General features: G+C 61.2%; 1 protein-coding gene across 26 annotated transcripts in view; it reads right to left on the bottom strand.

The window, feature by feature from the left end:
- The window catches only part of RBFOX3 (RNA binding fox-1 homolog 3), a 505,472-nt gene that overhangs the window by 44,815 nt on the left and 443,929 nt on the right, over positions 1–16,728 (bottom strand). The gene's annotated exons all lie outside the window — the stretch shown is intronic.

The following is a 16,728-nucleotide window of genomic DNA, read 5'->3' as shown; positions in this document are numbered from 1 at the left end:
GAGGGGCTGCCTGTCCCAGGAAAGTCGGGAAACACAGATTCCCGAGGGAAACTGCTCGGGAGCCCAGAGCACAGACCCTGCCTGCTGGTCAATGAGCTCTGGCTGTGACGTCTCACCCCTGATGGTTCACCACCTCTCCCGGGGTCTGGCCGAAATTGTGATTCAGCCGTGCGGGGCATGCCTGAGCTTCTGCATTTCAAACAAGCTCCCAGCTATCCGTCTATGGACCAGTGGTTCTCAAAACTGGCTGCACACTGAAATCACCTTGGAAGTTTTAAAAAATACCAGTGCCTGCATCCCATCCCTGGAGGGTCTGATGTCGTTGATCTGGGGTGAGGCCCTGGCACAGGGGTTTTTTAAAGCTGCCTCGGGGATTCAAATGTGCAACTCAGTTTGAGAAGCACTGGCTTGGACAACAGCCAGAGGTGGCCTCAGGGGTGCCGGCTCTCTGGAGCTCTCTGGAGCTGGCCCCCAGCTTCCCACTCCTGCTGGGCAGAGCCTTGCCTCCTTGGGGCCTGCAGAGGCCTGCTGGGCACTGACCGTTCACGGGGTGGTGGCTGGAGAAGCTCTTCCCACACCCCTCCCTGTCCCCCTGCTGGTTTCTCTTGGGCCAGTTCTGGTTTGGGGAAGCCCATCTGGGTGGCTGTAGCTGAGGCTTGCCCACCTCCTGTCATTTTAACTCAGGTCGCTACTGACACGTGGGCCGGTCCTTCTCTGTGGGGGGCTGTTCTGTGCACTGTAGCAGGCTGAGCAGCACCCCTGGTCCCACCCACTAGAAGCCAGTAGCACCTAAACCCTCCCCAGGCATCGACAAAGGTCCCCCGGGGCCGGGAGAACCGCTAAGCACCAGCCTCACAGCCCGGAATTCCAGGCTAATGCAGTTTTTTCTCCACGACCCCTCAGGTAAGGCACCCAGTGAGTCAGTCCCCCTATCTCAGTCACATCAAACCGCATCTGGGGACACCAGTGACTCAGGCACCATTGGCACTGCTCGGACTTAAACTCAGGGTCCAGGCTCTGTGCCCCGACCTGCTTTAGGCTCGGGCTTAGACCCTACTCTTCCCTTCTCCAAGTGGTTCTGGCTCCAAAGCCACGCCCCTACGAGACTTTCCATGGCTGCCTGCTTCCAAGCAGAGCCCTTCGGTTCCCAGGAGTTTGCAGGACAGATTGGCGTGCCTCTGGCCCAACCTGGGAAGCAGCGGAGGGCTCTCCCCGCCCCCTCCCACCAGCGTGTCACTGTGATCCTCAGGCCCCACTCCCCTGGTCACGAGGGGCAGCAGTCCCAGCACTGGCCCACCGCTTGGGCTGCACTGCACACGGGGTGCCCGTTCTCACCCCACCTGGGGCTGGTTTGTGTGTGACAGCATCCAGTGTCACACCGGGGCACCTCAGCATGCGAACAGGACCGGGTACAGCCCGTCCCCAAATCCCAGCCCCTCCTGGTGAAAGTTCACAGCCCGCTTGGATCTGAGGGGGCCGTCCTGGTCCCTGCCTAAGGCCCGGGAAAGCTTGCTGTAAGGGGCCTGCCGCCTGCCGCCTGCCGGTCAGGTGGGTCAGCCTGCTGGATGCATCCCTGAGGCAGCTGTGCTGCCCCCTCTTCAGGCTCAATCCCGTCCCGTGGAGGGGGGCGGGTGGGCAAGCGCCCCAGGCAGAGTTGGAAGCCCCCTGCTGCCAGCCAACGGGCAGGGTGTCAGCAGCCCTGTCCCTGCCCCCGCTGGCCTAAGCAGAGCACAGTCAAAATCCTGGTTGCTGGACACACCCAGGGGGCCAGATCCTTTGTTTCTGATCCTCCAGAGAAAACAAGACGAAATAAAAACCGGCACATGAGCACGGTCACCACGGGCCCAGCACCCGGAGGTGGGCTCCCGCCTGCTGTGTGCTGTGTGACGGTGGACACTGCCGCCGGCGCCCGTCCAACCTGAACCAAGGCCCTGGCCGCGTTTCCATCCTCAGAGGCAGGAAGGCCCCACATCAGCGGGAGCTGTGGTCACGGGAAGGGGGTGGCAGCGGTGGTGGCTGCAGGTTTGGTGGAAACGAAGAAGTGCTTTGTGGGCCACAAGGGGCAGCGCAGCACGCGGCCTTCCAGAGAAGGAAGGACACCGGTCCAGTGGCCCCTTCTGCGGACGCTTTAAGTGAATTCACAGCCCTAATCAGCCTGTGTGGCCCATTTTACAGACGGGGGAAACGAGGTGCAGAGACAAGAAGTAACTTGGGAAAGGCAGAGCTGGGATTTGAGCCCAAAGCACTGGAAGCGGCTGTAAGAGGCAGGAAGACCCCCAACCTTAGTGTCCTGGTGGCCGCTGTGCTCCCCGACCAAGAGGGAGGAAGGCTGGCAAGGCCCAGGAGAGCAGGGCTCTCAGGGCCACCAGCCAGCCCTCTATACCCTTGGCCCTGCCTCCCACCCCACAAGCTCCTGCTGGCTGGGCTCTGTGCCCCCTCGTCCAGGAATGCGGGCGGGCCGCCCTCTAGGCGGCAGCTCATCCTGAGCTCTGACAAACCCCTTCGATCCGGCCTCTCTCTCATGCTAATGACTGTGTCAACATGAAACAGAGGCTGTGAAGGGGAAGAAAATTACTCCCTGAAAAGGAATTGACTGATCCCCATCATTTCTCAAGGAATCACTGACCTGTGAATATTTCATTACCCAAAATGCTGCACCAGCCATACAAAGCAGCCGCCGCTGCGGCACAGCCAGGAGCTCGGTGGGGTCTGGGTGGACGCGGGCACCGGGGGCCGGCCTGGGCGTGAGTCTGGGGCCCGGGAGGCGCCGGACTCAGCGCTCTGCCCGGCTCTTGCACCTCCAGGCTGTGACCTAGATCCACTTCCTCACCTGAGACCCCAGGGCTCATCCTGAGCACCGAAAAAGATGGGGGCCCAAGGACGGGACTTGAAGTCATCGTAGCTGCTCTGGGTCAGGGGAGTGGTGACAGCCGACACTCCTTGCCCTGTGTGCCTGGAGTAGCCACCCGGCATCTCCCGAACGTCCCAGCTCCAGATCTGGAGTCCAGTTTCCCGCCAGCGTCCCTCCCAAGCCTCACAGCCGCCTCACTCGGGCCTCACTCAGAAGTTCTTTCCCAGGCTTGGGCGAATCTGGGTCTAGCTGTTTCTAGAAGTTCATGCTGCCCTGCTCTCCAGTGCTATGGCCTGGGGGATGGTGGGAGAAGGGGGGCAGTGCTAACGCTACAGACCCAATGTCAAGATGGCGTCGAGCCGGGGGAGGGGAAAGGAGCATGTACCCCGCAGCAGGGCTGTGGTTCAAATCCTGCCTCTGCCCTCGGGCTGCCGAACACCTTCCTCAGGCTTTGAACCTCTCTGGACTATCGCTTCCTAGTCCCCAAACCAGGCTAACAACCAGGGCTACCTGGTAGATGGCTGAGGGTGAAATAAGACACAAAATCTAAACACAGTGCCCGAAGTGAGCAAGGAGTCAGCCACCTGGAAGCAATTATTCATGGGAGACTCTGTTCCGGATGCTCAGACTCAGGTCCCCACGGGGGATCCTGGCACCCTCCGAGGGCCTATCAAGGCAGCTAAGGTTGAACTCCAGAGGATACGAAAGGCTGGGACCACCCTTCTTGGCATTAAATCGCCTCCCGAGTTTGTAAGATCATGGTGGGTGGAGGACAACAGTCTGAGGCTTTTCCTGGGAATGTCAAGGGGCTGGAAAAGGATTCACCCAAGAAACAGTAACAATAAACCCTATGCTACCCTGAGCTTTGGGTGGGTGGGGCCCAAACACCCAGCCTGAAGCCACCAACCAATGACAGGTCATCCTGAAGCTTAAGATGCCAAAAGAGACCCTCTAGGGGCTCAAGGCTCCCACAGCCCCCGGAGAGAGACCCCAGCCGGCTGCTGGGGAATGTGATGGCTCTGTTATTATTGCTGGGGTTACACTGGGGATAGTGTTTCCAAATTAGCAAATGCCAGGGAGGAGGTGGAGACATCCATCTGGGGATTAGCAGAGCATGGGAGGCAGCGCCCCTTGGCACTGTCCAGCTGTAGGGAGCCAGGATGCTTGGTTGGTGGGGGGATATGGGAGGGGAGAAGGAAGCAGACCCCAGCCCAGCCCCCGACACCCTCCTGGTGGCTACACGGAGGCTACATGGAGGGCTAGTTCAGTCTGAAGATGGGAGGAGTTGTCCTGGGGGAGGTAGGGGGTTGGACAAGAGGACAAGGGCTTGGACGGCAGTAAGAGGGACTTAGGCTGGCTGCACGGAGAAGCTCGAGGCAGCCAGGCGTGTGAGACACTGGGAAGCATGCCTTGCGGGAGTCTATGGAAAATTCCTCCCGCAGAACCACACACTAGCCTCCTTCCCTGCTGGTCACCTGCCTGGAAGCTGGCCACCCCAATGCACTCCAGCGGGCTGGGGGCGGCCTGTGTGCTCACTTGAGTCTTCTCCCACTTTGCTGCATCCCCAACTCCAGCTCCCTCCTGGGATGCTGACGAAGGGCCCTGCAGCCCTCCAGGACAGGCCAGTCCTGCGGGGTAATGGGGCAGGCTGGCTGCCTCTGTCACTGCACGGAGCTTCCATTAGGCATCTGTGTAGGCCAGGGCCAGTGGACCGAGATGGACAGCCAGCCCCCTCCTTACCGGGATGGACAGGCATTGCAAGCAGACTGTCCGCACCTGTGTTAGGGATTCACATTATATACCGGGGGTGGAGGACAGGGTGCATTTACTTGGGGTCAGACAAGGAGGGGCTCTCGGAAGCCTGGTGTCACCTAAAACAGAGGCGGCCATGACCAGCCCGTATGGTCAGGATAAAGAAGTCTGCAGCACGGTGGGGAGCAGCGGGCACCCCGTCTGCTGGACATAATTTGGACTAGCAGCCGTACACCAGGGACACCGAGGCACGAGGTCTGCAGACGGACAGAATGAATTGCTGTGGCTCCACACAGCTGGGTATCAAGGACACGAGCCAGGGGTCTCTGGGTGGGGGTAGAGCAGGGGATGTGAGGGAAGGAGAAGCCTCGTGGGGGGGGGGGTTCCCCAGGGAGAGGAGGCAGTGGAGCCCAGCTGTTCCAAGGCAGCAAGTGGTTCAGAACTCGGGGGGTTCTGAGCACGGGGGTGGGTTAAGGAAGAGAAATGACGCCTGCTGGGCCTGGGCGGTGCAGGCACAGAGGTAGGGCCTGGCTCTCTCCGCTGGGCCACACGGCACCAAGCCCAGCTTGCTCCATCTGCACCCCCTATAGCCCGAGGTCTGCTCCCCCAGCCCGACGGCGGTGCCTTCGGTGCCTCGACGACACCCTTGAGTCAGGTGCACCGCCTGGGACGGGAGGCAGCCGGTCCTCCCGACCTCACACCCCTGGGGTGGCCAGGTCAGCTGAGGGCTGTGGGGCTGGGGAGGTCCAGAGCCACCACTGAATTCAGAGCACACGTGAGGGCAGAGAAGGGCCCCGGAGATGGATGGACTCTCCGAGTAGCTGTGGGACTTTGGGCGCGTCACTCGCACTGAATCTCAGTGTCCCCGTCCGCAGAGTGGGGAGAACAAAGGCTCACCTCCCATGTGCCCCCCCCCCCCCCCCGCCAGATCTGTCCCTGCAAAGTGCCTGGCCACTGCCAGGACTCACTGCCACCCCCTTGTGGCCCCGCTCGTCCCTCTGCTGGGCTGGGCACCTGGATACTCAGGACAAAAACACAGCCTTGACGGGGAGTGGGGGGCGGCAGCCATGAGGTCGCCCCGCGCGGGTCTGGATCTGTTCCTCGCACGGCCCCCTCAGAGGCAGGCCTTGCTGTCCCAGTAACGCAGACAAGGGAACCGGGGCCAGCAGATTGGAAGCAGCAGAGCCCTGGGCTGCCCGCTCACCTCCTGCCCTGGGGGGCTCCGGGGGACATGCAGATAGACAAGACACGCACCCCAGGGAGAGCAACAAGACGGGGGCGCTGGAAGCCCACCCGGGGCACCGCCCCAGAGGGACGGGCAGTCAGAAAAGAGGCTGGTAGGCAACGGTGGGACTCAGAGTCACGGAAAGTTGGGGAAGGGTCTTCCTAGCAGAGAGCGCAGGCGCCAGGAGGGGCGAGGGGAGGGGAGAGCAAGCGCAGCTGACGCAGCAACGGCGGTGCAAAGGGGCGGGGAAGCTGGGAGTCCGCACCCACCGGCCCCTGGATCTGGGGCAGCTTCCCCCAAACATCTGGTGGGCTACAGCTGGTCTCAGCTGGAAGTCTGGGGGTGCCCACAGGGTTCGGGGTGGTGGGCTATGGGACTGTGGGGACCCCAGACCCAGAGGGCTCTGTCCCCGCAGGGTCCCACTGGGCCCGGACACCCCCAGGGAGACTCGTCCCAGGCACCCCCATTTCAGCCGCACTGAAGCCGAGCAGCCGCTGATGCTGTCCGGCAAATACGGATGCTGCCTCCAGAGAAATCAAGGTGCCGCGCCAGCCACTGGCCAGTGAGGAGGAGATGGCCCAGGAAGCTGCAGGAGTGGGGCACTGGCCAGTGATGGTGGCCCACAATGGCGGGGAAGTGACTTTCTTAGGGGTGGCCAAGGCAGAGAGGGCACTTTCCAGCTGGGCAGGGCACCACCGCCAACTTGGGAGGGAGGGCCTGCACCCCTGCACAGGGCGGCGCGCTGCGCACAAGGGACAGGGTGAGGCCTGTCACGAGAAGGTGCTACCGCCAGACAGAGAGGCCAAGGGACCCCAGAAAGAGATGGAGGGGCAGGAAGGGGAAGGAAAAGTGTGATATCCGAGCCAGAGAGAGAGAGAGGGATTGAGTGCGCCAGAGCAGAGGAGAGGCAGGGAGGGCCGCAGGAGAAGCAGTGGAAACAGTATCCAGTAACGAGGAGCAAGGCAGAGAGGGCAGAGGCGCTGGGGGCCCATCCCAACCGCTTCTGGGCAAGACAACAGGCCCCATTTCTGGACTTTGCCTCGTCCTCCCGTTAGGTGTTTGGTGTGTTTACTGCCCCATGTCTGCAGCCCCGGCCGTGCTCAGGGATGTTCCCGGCACTTCCCCAGTGAGGGTGCCTGGGGTGGGGTGCGCCTGCCATCCAACACACAGCACGGCCCTGCTCACTCCCAGAAGGGCAGGGCAGGGCATCTGCCCCCAAGCCTCTCTCCTCCCTGTCCCTGTCCCAAGTCTGTCAGCAGCTCACCCTTCCGGCCTCGCCCTGGTCCTGACTGCGCCCCGCCCTGCCCTGGAGTCCCTCCCATGCGCAGAACCATGGCTCCACCGGATCCTGGAGCAGGCTTGATGGGCTGTTGGGCACCGTGGGTGAGAGAAGGGACAGAAGCAGCAGCCACCCACTGTCACCCCCTCTCCCTGTGGTCAGGGAGGACAGGGGATGGGCCTTCTAGAATGTGTTGAAGGGACTTCATGCCTAATTGAAAGAATTCCAAATCCCCTCAACTGGGAAATCGTCTTTCTCCTCGAGAAACCCATTTTCAGAGCTGCTGGGGGTGACAGTGGGTGTGAGCCCAGCTCCCTGAAAGGGGTTGGGGGCTCCAGAATGACAGAGATGGCTCAAGCTGACAGGCCCTTGGGAATTACTGTGGACTAGTGCTTCTAAGAGCCCAGAGAGGCAGAGGGGCTTGCCTGAGGACACACAGCAAGAGTCAGGTGCCGAAATCTCCCTCCCAGTGCTCTTTTCCTTATGCTTCTTCTCAGTCTTTACGTGTTGCACACACGTTACAGACGCAGGAAAAGAAAACAGAAAAGGAAAAGAATCACCTGCGATCCCAGAACCTTAACCCCAGCACGTGGTTTTCCCACCTCTCCACCCTGTCTTAGGCGATGGGCCTACACATTCTTGCCTACTTGGGACTGTGGCTGTTGACTTTTAGCTCCTGCCATGGCAGCCCTGCCCTCTTCCACCACACCCCTGCCCTTGGCAAGGACTCCTCCAGCTGGGCCCAATCTTCTGTGCTGTTGCCTCCGTGAAGCAGTCAACTTCACCCTCCAATGACCACTGCAGACGCCACTGGCCTTGCTCCAGCTCCCACAGCAGCCAGGGAGAAGGAGTTAAAATGAGGCCTACACTGAACTGTGCCTCTCCACCACCTAAAACCTCTTAGTGATCTCATTTTCCTCTCTGAAGAAAATGCCTATTTTTGCCCCCAGCCCCCAGGGCCCTGCTGGTCACCACCCTGCTTCCCTTTCCAGCTCTGCCTTGTGCACCTGACTCCAGCTGCTGGGGACTTTTTTTCAGTTCTTTGGACATGCCAAGGCCCCTCTGCCTCAGGGCCTCCGTACATGCCGTTCCCTGTGCCTACAATGCTGTTCCCCTCAGTCAATCCACACCCAGCTTCTGCTAGTCCTTCAGTTTACAAGTCACCCCCTTGGAGATGTCCTCCACGACCACGCTGTCTCAAGTCTGTCCCACCGTTAGCCTCTACCTCAGGACCCTGTTTTCACAGCACTGAGGCTGACTTGTCAATATTTTCTCAGTTTCTTGTCTATTGTCTCTGTGCTCCAGGAGATTGCAAGTCCATGAGAGCAGGGACCACATATACCTTGTTCTCAGCTGCATACTCAGTGCCATCACGATGCCTGGCACACAGCAGGTGCTCAATAAATGAATGAATCAGTAATCAGATGGGTGGAGGGGACAGTAGGTAGAGGAAGTCCATCACTTGCATTGAAGGACTCAGGACCTGAGCAAGCAGGCGGACTAGAGCAGGGGCAAAGGGAAAGGACGCTGCAGTATCCAGAGCACTGGGGACGATGAGACCGGAGTCGCTGGCACCTGTCCCCTCGGCCTGCCCTTGCCTTGATGAGACAGGGGAGCCTGTGGGAGGGGGCACTGAGAAGTGGGGGCTTCATGACGCTCAGCTGGCAAGCGGCAGAGCCTCTCCCACATCCTCCTTGGAGCAAGCACCAGTGTCACCTGTGTACTGTGTCACCTGTGCGCAGGTGCGCACACACATACTCATGCACAGGGCGCCCCTCCTGTCCTCCCAGGTGCAGGGTGTCCTGTTCCCCAGCGCTGTGGCCCTTGGCTTTGGAGTTTGTGGAAGAGTGAGGTTGCCATGCCTGACTCACAGAGGGCCAGGTCAGGGAGGTGGCAGTGGGCAGATGAGAAATGGCAGCCTCCCTGCCAGATACTTGGAGCTCTGCCAACTGCACCCCTGAATAGTAGCAGCCAGTGCCAGAGCATTAGGGAAAAGCAGCCAGCGGGTGCCCTGTGGTTCCTGCCCCTCCCCAGGGCTCTCTGCCTTTCTGAGGTTTTATTCTGAATACCCAGCCTACAAAGTGGAGGTGTGGCTGCCACAGAGCAACTCAGGACCCACCCTCTGCCCACAAACCCCGACGGTTCCCCCAACCACCCCCGAACCCCTCAGCGATAGTCTCCTCCCTCCTCCTCGGGCAACCCCAACTCAGCAGAGAAGCTGGCACTGCCCACTCCCAGGCTGGAGGCGAATGGGCAGGGAGGTTCAGGGCAGCAGGCTCCCAGCTCCATCAGACGGACACCTCGGAGCAAAGCCAGCATGAAATATTCATGCAGTAAATGGTGCAATTTTGTCTGCATTCAGCCAACTTCATGTATATTTCAGAGTATTATGAAATGATAATGTTGTCCAACAGAGGCAGTGAGATCAGGAGGCCGGAGCATGGGGGGGGGCAGGAAAATTCTCTGGGTGGAGATGGAGTGGGGGGGAGGACACCCCCAGACTCTTGTCCCTTGGGAGCACAGAGATGAGGACAACCAAATCTCTTGAACAGGACAGGAAGAGAATGGGGGTGGAGGGGATGCCCCAGCTCCCAGATGGGGGGCAGCAAAAGGGATGGCCCATGGGCTGTGGGAGCCCCTGAGGGCTCCAGATCCAGGAGGGAGACAGCCCACCCTCCACCTTCCCGGGCAAAGGCTCCCCAGGCGCCCTCCTGTCCCGAGAACTCCCCGCTTGCCTCTCCCCTCTGCTGACCACAGGGAGCTTGGGTTTCAGGCCGAGGCCTTGGTGCCCGATTCAGCATTGGCTTTCTCCAGGCACAGGGTAGCCGGCACCTCTGCGGTGGCTCAAGCCGGTCCTGCCAAAGAGGCCCCAAGTGCAGCCCCTCTGGGTTTGTATCACTCCGGGGGCCTCCCCTGTCTGGGCAGGACATCAGGGCCAGGCCTAGCCCTCCTGGCCCTGGGTCTGATTTGGCTGATGCTCTGGGCCTGGCCTGCTCGGGAGCTGCATGTGCAGTGTCTCAGGAGGGAGGGCACGCCTGGCTTGCCTTCTGGCTCTGAGACATCTCCTGGGATCTCAGATGAGCTCTAGGCTGCAGAGATCACCCAGTGAGAGGAGAAAGTGTTCTCTGGCCTCTGGACACCCAGATGTCTGTCTCCTGGGCCAGGGTTCAAGTCCGAGGTACCATCGTGGCTGCCTCAAGCCTCCATTCTTCATCCACCCAGACTGCCAACCCTGGCTTCTCTGGGCCAGTCTCCCCAGGTCCCACACCAGGGGAAGAGCCCTGGCTGGGAGGCTTCCCTTCCTAAGGGACAGAGACCCCAGAGGCCTGGCAGCCCCAAGTCTTGCCAAGTTGGGGGTGACCGGGCTTCCCTGGCCCCCTCCCCTTTCTCCACTTCTACAGTTGGGCAGGCCTATGGTATCACAGTCCCTGGACCAGGGGCTGACAAACTAGAGACTGTAGGGCAAATCCGGCCCTCTGCTTGTTTATGTAAATAAAGTCTTACCGGAACCCAGCCCCACCCATTCACCTGCACAGTTGACAGCTGCTCTCCTGCTGCTGCAGCAGAGCTAAGGAGCTGAGACAGAGCGTGTATGGCTCACCAGGCCTAACCTACGTACAGCCCGGCCCTTCATGGAGCAGGTTTGCTGACCCTGAGCTGGACAACAGGACTGGGATGCACTGGCTTGCTGGAATCCTCCAGTGGATGGGAGCTGGCTCAGCCGCGGGAGTCTGAGAGAACACGGAGACTCTGTGCCCTTGGCTGGTGACATCTGCCTCCACTGTGGTCACTGGGTGAGAATGACTTTCATCCCTGGTGAACCACAGAGCCAGAGCCACACTGTCTGGTCTGCAGCCTCTCCAGCAAGGGTGGTGGCCCCTCCCCCAAAGCCAGCCTGGGCCAGGGGGCAGGGAGGGGGCTGAAGGGCATGAGTCCCTGTGAGCCCCCAAGTACCTGGGGAGACCGCCCCTCCTTTCTCTCTCTCCTCTCGTGTCCTGTATGTCCTCACTCTCTCGGTGTCTCACCCCACACCCCCAGGCTGCCTGTCCCCCCTCTCTCTCTTCTGCCCCAGGTTGGGGCCCATCAGTACCTGGGCACGGTCCAGTCTGCAGCTGGCCCTTGTGGCTAGAGGGTCAACCGATGCCTGGCAGAGAGCCTTTCTGCTGGACCTTGGCTGACAGCTGTCCCTCTGTCACCAGGTCTGCCCCTTCTCCTTTCCAGGCTCCAAGAGGCCACCAAATGCCTACTTGCCGGTTTCCACAAACACCGATAGCAATGTTTCTGCCTGTGAGGCCAGAGGAATGCTTGAATCAGGAACCCCTGAGGGGACCTGCTAAGAACAGAGATGCCTGGCTCCACCTGGGTGGATGAATCAGAGTGAGACCTGGCCGGGGCCATTTAATAATGTCCCCAAGGGTCTCGGTCCGGTGGAGTGTGAGGACCCAGTAGGTGAGGCTGTGCCAGGGCCAGGTCTCCATGAGTCCTTAGGAGCTCAGACACATGGGGCCCTGAGCATGCCCTGCTCCCTAGCCTCAGAGAGACATGTCTCAGGGGAGGGCATTACGTGGCAAGGCAGAGGCAGGGGTGGCGGCGGTCCCTCCCACGCACTTGTCACAGGTCCAGACCGCCCACCTTCACCACCCGATGCAGCTGTGGTGACCCAGGGCGCCCCCAGCCCTGGCTGTCCCGCTCCGACGGCTTTAACCATTATTGCTGTTTATGATAATGACATGAGTGGGGAAGCAGTACAAAGGGGTGACTCTGCGCTCGGGGCGGGGGGTGGGGTCGGAGCTACCTCTGCTACATGCAGTACAGAAGGTGGCTGCATTTGGAGAGAGGGTCTTTAAAGAGGTGACGGAGGTGAAGTGAGGTCCTACGGGTGGGCCCTAAGCCAACGTGATGGTGTCCTTACCCGAAGAGAGGATGAGGACACAGGGAGAAGTCAGCGTCTACACACCCAGGAGACAGGCCTCAGGCGGAACCAGCCTGCCAACGCCCTGATTGCCAACGTCCAGCCTCCAGACTGTGAGTCAATAAATTTCTGTTGTCTAGGCTGCCTGTTTTGTGGCAAATGAATACGGCCACTTACAGAGGACCCCAGGCAGGCGCCTTGTGCCCTGAGTTTCCTCTACTGTAAAATGGGAGAACAACGGGCTACGGTGAGACTGAGCGAGTGAACAGATGTTAAGAGCTTCGGCCAGGTTGGCTCGAGGGGCACCGTACACGTTGCTCTTACTGTCACCACCCTTCACGTTTCCCAGGCCAGCCCCTGGGGAGCCGGGCCCTGCCTGTCGCTCTCACACTCACTTGCCCCAAACACCCCCAACCGGAGCCCCATGACGGCCAGAGGAGAGGGAGCAGGGCACCCTCCCTCCCAGCAACCCCTGTACCCAGGCCTGGGGCCCACTGTTTCCTGGCAGGAGATCAGGATGTAAGTGAATAGATGGCCCCGGGGCTGGGCAGGGGTTGGGGGTTCCAGGGCAGGGGCCCAGCCACAGGCATGGACACCGCCTCTGCAATTACTTAGTTTAGGTGGGAAGGGGTCTGGGCAGGTGTGGCCCAGAGTATTCAGGGGTCCTCTCCTCTGGCATCCCTGGCGGGTGGCCTCCGGGTCCCACTCAGGCTCCCAGGGATGGGCATCCAGGCGTCTAGGGCAGACTGTCGGCACGGGCAGCTCTGACAGTGGGAGGCTCTCCGCCCTGTAGACGGTGGCTGTGTGGCACGTGCTGAGTTTGTACCTGCCCCACCCCGGGGAGGGGGGACGTGGGCACAGTGCAGGGGCAGCCCCAGCCCAGTGCCAGCTGGGGCTGCTGAGAGCAAGCAGGCTGGATCCTGCCTTTGAGGGCCTGAAAGAGCCTCTTCTCAAACATTGGTCCAACCTTCCCCTGAGGGCAGATTGTGGGTGATTTGCTGCAGGCAAAACAAACACTCAGAGAAACGGAGAAAGGGTTCAGGCGCAGGCCCTGTTCCCCCTTCTCCAGCGGCGGCGGACAGCTGTCCCATTGCTCAAGTTCAGCACCAACTGCCAGAGGAAGAAAGATGCCCAGGAAGTAGAGGGCAGACCCAGGGAGAAGGCATCCTCCACCACCCAGCCCCAGGTGTCCCTCCGGATGGGCCTGTGGGACAGGTGGGGGTCTCTTCTTGTCACTGCTGGGGGACAGGCCTGGCACCCCCTCAGGGCCCGGGGTGTGGCCCGGACAGCTGCAGCCTAAGGGTGTGCTGAATCGAGCCTTGCTCTGTGCCCAAAGACAAGGATCTTTGGTGGGGGACAAAGGAAGGGACAGCAGGGAAGCACAGGGTTACGTCTGGGGGACACTGCTTGAGCACCTGCTGTGTGCAGGCCACATCCAGCTCACAGCTGGGCACCAGGGCACCGCCCTAGCTGCAGAGGCCACATGGGAGCCAAAGGGTCACCTCTGCAGCAGGTGGACAGTGGGACATGGCATGTGTGAGTCAGGGTTTAAGACGCAGATGGCTGTGCTGGGGGCCAGGGCAGCTCCTGGGTCAATGTCCAGCCCCACCTGGGCCTGGGCGAGCTCACCTGGGGGGTGCCAGGACATCTGCTGAGAGAAGACCCAGAGGCAGGTGCCACGTGGACAGAGGGTCCAGGAGCAAAGCTGCCGCCAGGCAGCTCCTCATCACCTACTCTGCAGGTGTGACGGAAACGAACCACAGGGCCTGCCCCAGGCCCGGACCTCCGAGACCCCACCCTGTGCAGGCACGTCATCCCATGGACAAGCTCGAGGGAAAGCATGGGCTCCAGACACAAACCGCAGCAGGCTCCCAGGGCCCTTTTCCTGGTTTTCCCTATAGTCTCACAACAAAATCCCTTCCGGAAAATTCCAGCCTTGTCTCAGCTGAACCAGGGAATTGGCTGCATCTGGATCAGAGGGGCTGCGCTGTCAGTGTGCACCGGACACCGGGGTGTTGGCAGGAGCTGTGTGTCCCAGACAGAGAGGGGCCCCAGGAAGGAAACAGCAGGGCCCTGCTCCCCAGACCCACCTCACCAGCCCCAGCCTCTGGCCCACCTGGACCAACATCTTCTAACACGACTGCCTTCCAGTGTCCAAAGGCCATGGACGTGACCCCCAGCCTCTGCTCTCGGCTGGCCTGGACACCCCCTGGCCCTCAGCACCTGCTCAAAATGGGGCCAGCAGGGAGCCCAAGACCCTGCGATCATGTGCCTGAGATTGGTTCTAGCATGACCGGAGGACTGGGCTGGGGAGGGATGCCAGGGGCTCCTCCAGGGGTGGGTGGAGGAAGACAGGGAGGGAGGGAAGGATGGTGGGGGTGAGCCAGCAGGAGGGGAGAGCAGCAATGGAGTCCAGCGAGGCAGGGTGACCAGCTGCTCCAGAGTCACCTGGCACAGAGGGCCAGGCCAGGCTGCTCTCACCGGCAGTCCAGCTCCGGTTTGGCACCTGCCCTTCCCCCTCTGCTCCCAGGCTTGGACCACTCACCGCAGGGAGCTGGGCAGTGGCCCAGGGACGGAGCTGGGGCCAGCTGTGGCTGAGAGAAGTGCGTGGCCACAACTACCCTTGCAGTGGACTCTGCAATGACCAGCCCTGACCACCTGCGCTGACACGGAGACGAAGGGCGGCGCATCCCACAACTGCGTCCCAGACCCGCAGCTGCTTCTCCCCTGCCCGCTGTGCCTGACGCTCACGTGGACCTGAAAATACCGTGGCAGGGGCTGAGCGCGGGACGGGAAGGGCACAGATCCAGGCGGCTGGGCTCAGAACCTAACCCAAGCTCAGGGAGGTTCAGGCTGAGGGGCGGGGAACCCACCACGTGGAGTCAACTGGGTGCCCAGAGCTGTCAGACTGATGGTGGAGGCTGAGGCATCAAAGCACTTCCCCCAGGCCTCCGTCTGCCCGGCTGTCTAGTGGGGCTAAGACCCCTCCCTGCACCCCCTCCCACTTGGCCTGTATCCAGGTGTTGGGAAGAGGGGATGCTGGGGGAGGGAGGGTGGTAGAGCGCTGCCTGAGAAATGCCTGTGAAGGCTGACCTGTGATACTGCAGAAACACAAGAGCCTCAGGGCCTCAATTCCCTGGTTCAGCCTAAGGGGAGAGACCCATGCGCTGCCCCTGTCGCCCTCCCTCTCCTTCTTCCTGACCCCTACTCCCCTTAGGAAAAGACAGCCAGGACCTGGGGCACCTGTTGGGGAAAAGAGGCAGTGGCTCTGGACCCCAGTACTCCTATATATTCCCCTCCCCTCCTGGGATGGAACAAGCTCCACGGAGGAGGCGGCCTGGCAAGGGCCCCGGGAAAAGGCCTGAGTGGCTGCATGGGGGCCTCTGGGTCTGACCCACCTGCCCAGCCTACTCCACTCCCCACCTGATCCCCCGGCCCAAGAGCAGGGGGCCACAGGGAGCAGGCAGGTGGGGTGAGGAGGGGTCCAGGGGGTGAAGGTGGGAGGAGGAGTGGGGTTTGGGGTCTGCACTCATTTTGGCAAAGTGGCCAGGGCCAGGCGAGCCTCCCAAGGCCAGGTCAGACTCAGCCCCGGTGCCCGGGGGCACACACTGAGCACGCCCTCCTCCGCACTGCTGCAGGCGGGCTTCTGGGGGACAAGAAAACAGACGGACGAATTGGCTGATGGGATGAGACACCCCCTGCCCTCCAGCCCCCAGAGCTCATCTGGGGCCCAGCTGCCACATGCCACAGCCTGGGGTTGCAAGACACGTGGACTCACACTCTTACGCTCACACATGCGTGTGTGACACACACACACCCACTCATGCTCACATACATTCACATGGGTACACACACACACTTGCACCCTCACCCCCCAGGCTGGTCGCGTTCCCACCTCCCTTGTGGGACAGCCTAGAAATGGTGCAGAGGCTTCAGGGCAGGGGTAGGTGTGTGTGTTTTCACACACGTGTGAGCATTCCTGCAACCCCACTCAGCGGCGCCGCCCCCATGCCCTCTCTGAAGTGCGGATGAAACAGAGAACAGATCTGCTCGGCCCCCCAGGCCTGGGGAGGGTGGTGGGCTGGGCTGGGCTGGGCTGGGCTGGCTTTCTAGGCACCGTGCTGTGTGTGAGTGATAAGTGAGCATCTAGCTCCTGCTCTGGGGGATTCTCCCGGGATCTGTGGCGAGTAGATAAAGCTGGGGATTAGGGAGCAGATACAGCTACAGGCCCGGAGCAAAGCTCATGTGTGATGCTCTCCAGACAACACGCGAGGAGGGCGGCCTGGAGCCAGGGCAGGCCCCGCAGACCCCGGCTTTCCTGGCACTTGTGAGGGGGGTAGATCCCGGGGCCACGTCGGCACCTGACTCAGCACAGAGGCCGAGCAGGTGGGTGTGCAGTGGGCACACAGACCTTGGGCTGCGGGAATCAGAGCTGGATGGACCCTCCATGGATCTCTGGGCAGGCCAAGGCCTAGGTTCTGACCTCTGGGTGAACAGCAGTAACCAGAGTCTGCCTCTGCTTCTCCTGTCCAAGCACTTTCCCTGGAGCCGGGCCTGGGCTCCCCAGCCACCCCCACCCCATCCCATCTGCTACTCCTCTTGCAGAGAACTCTCTTAGAAGTACAACAGGAGACCCACGGAGCAGTCAGAGGGGCAGGAGTTGAGATTCACTCTTGAGCTGGGCACTGAATAAGACGCCTATCTGGCCC

The sequence above is a fragment of the Kogia breviceps genome, chromosome 19 (genome assembly GCF_026419965.1).
Source record: "Kogia breviceps isolate mKogBre1 chromosome 19, mKogBre1 haplotype 1, whole genome shotgun sequence".
NCBI lineage: Eukaryota > Metazoa > Chordata > Mammalia > Artiodactyla > Physeteridae > Kogia > Kogia breviceps.
The sequence above is the reverse complement of the archived record's forward strand: the minus strand, read 5'-3'. Positions and strand labels throughout refer to the sequence as shown.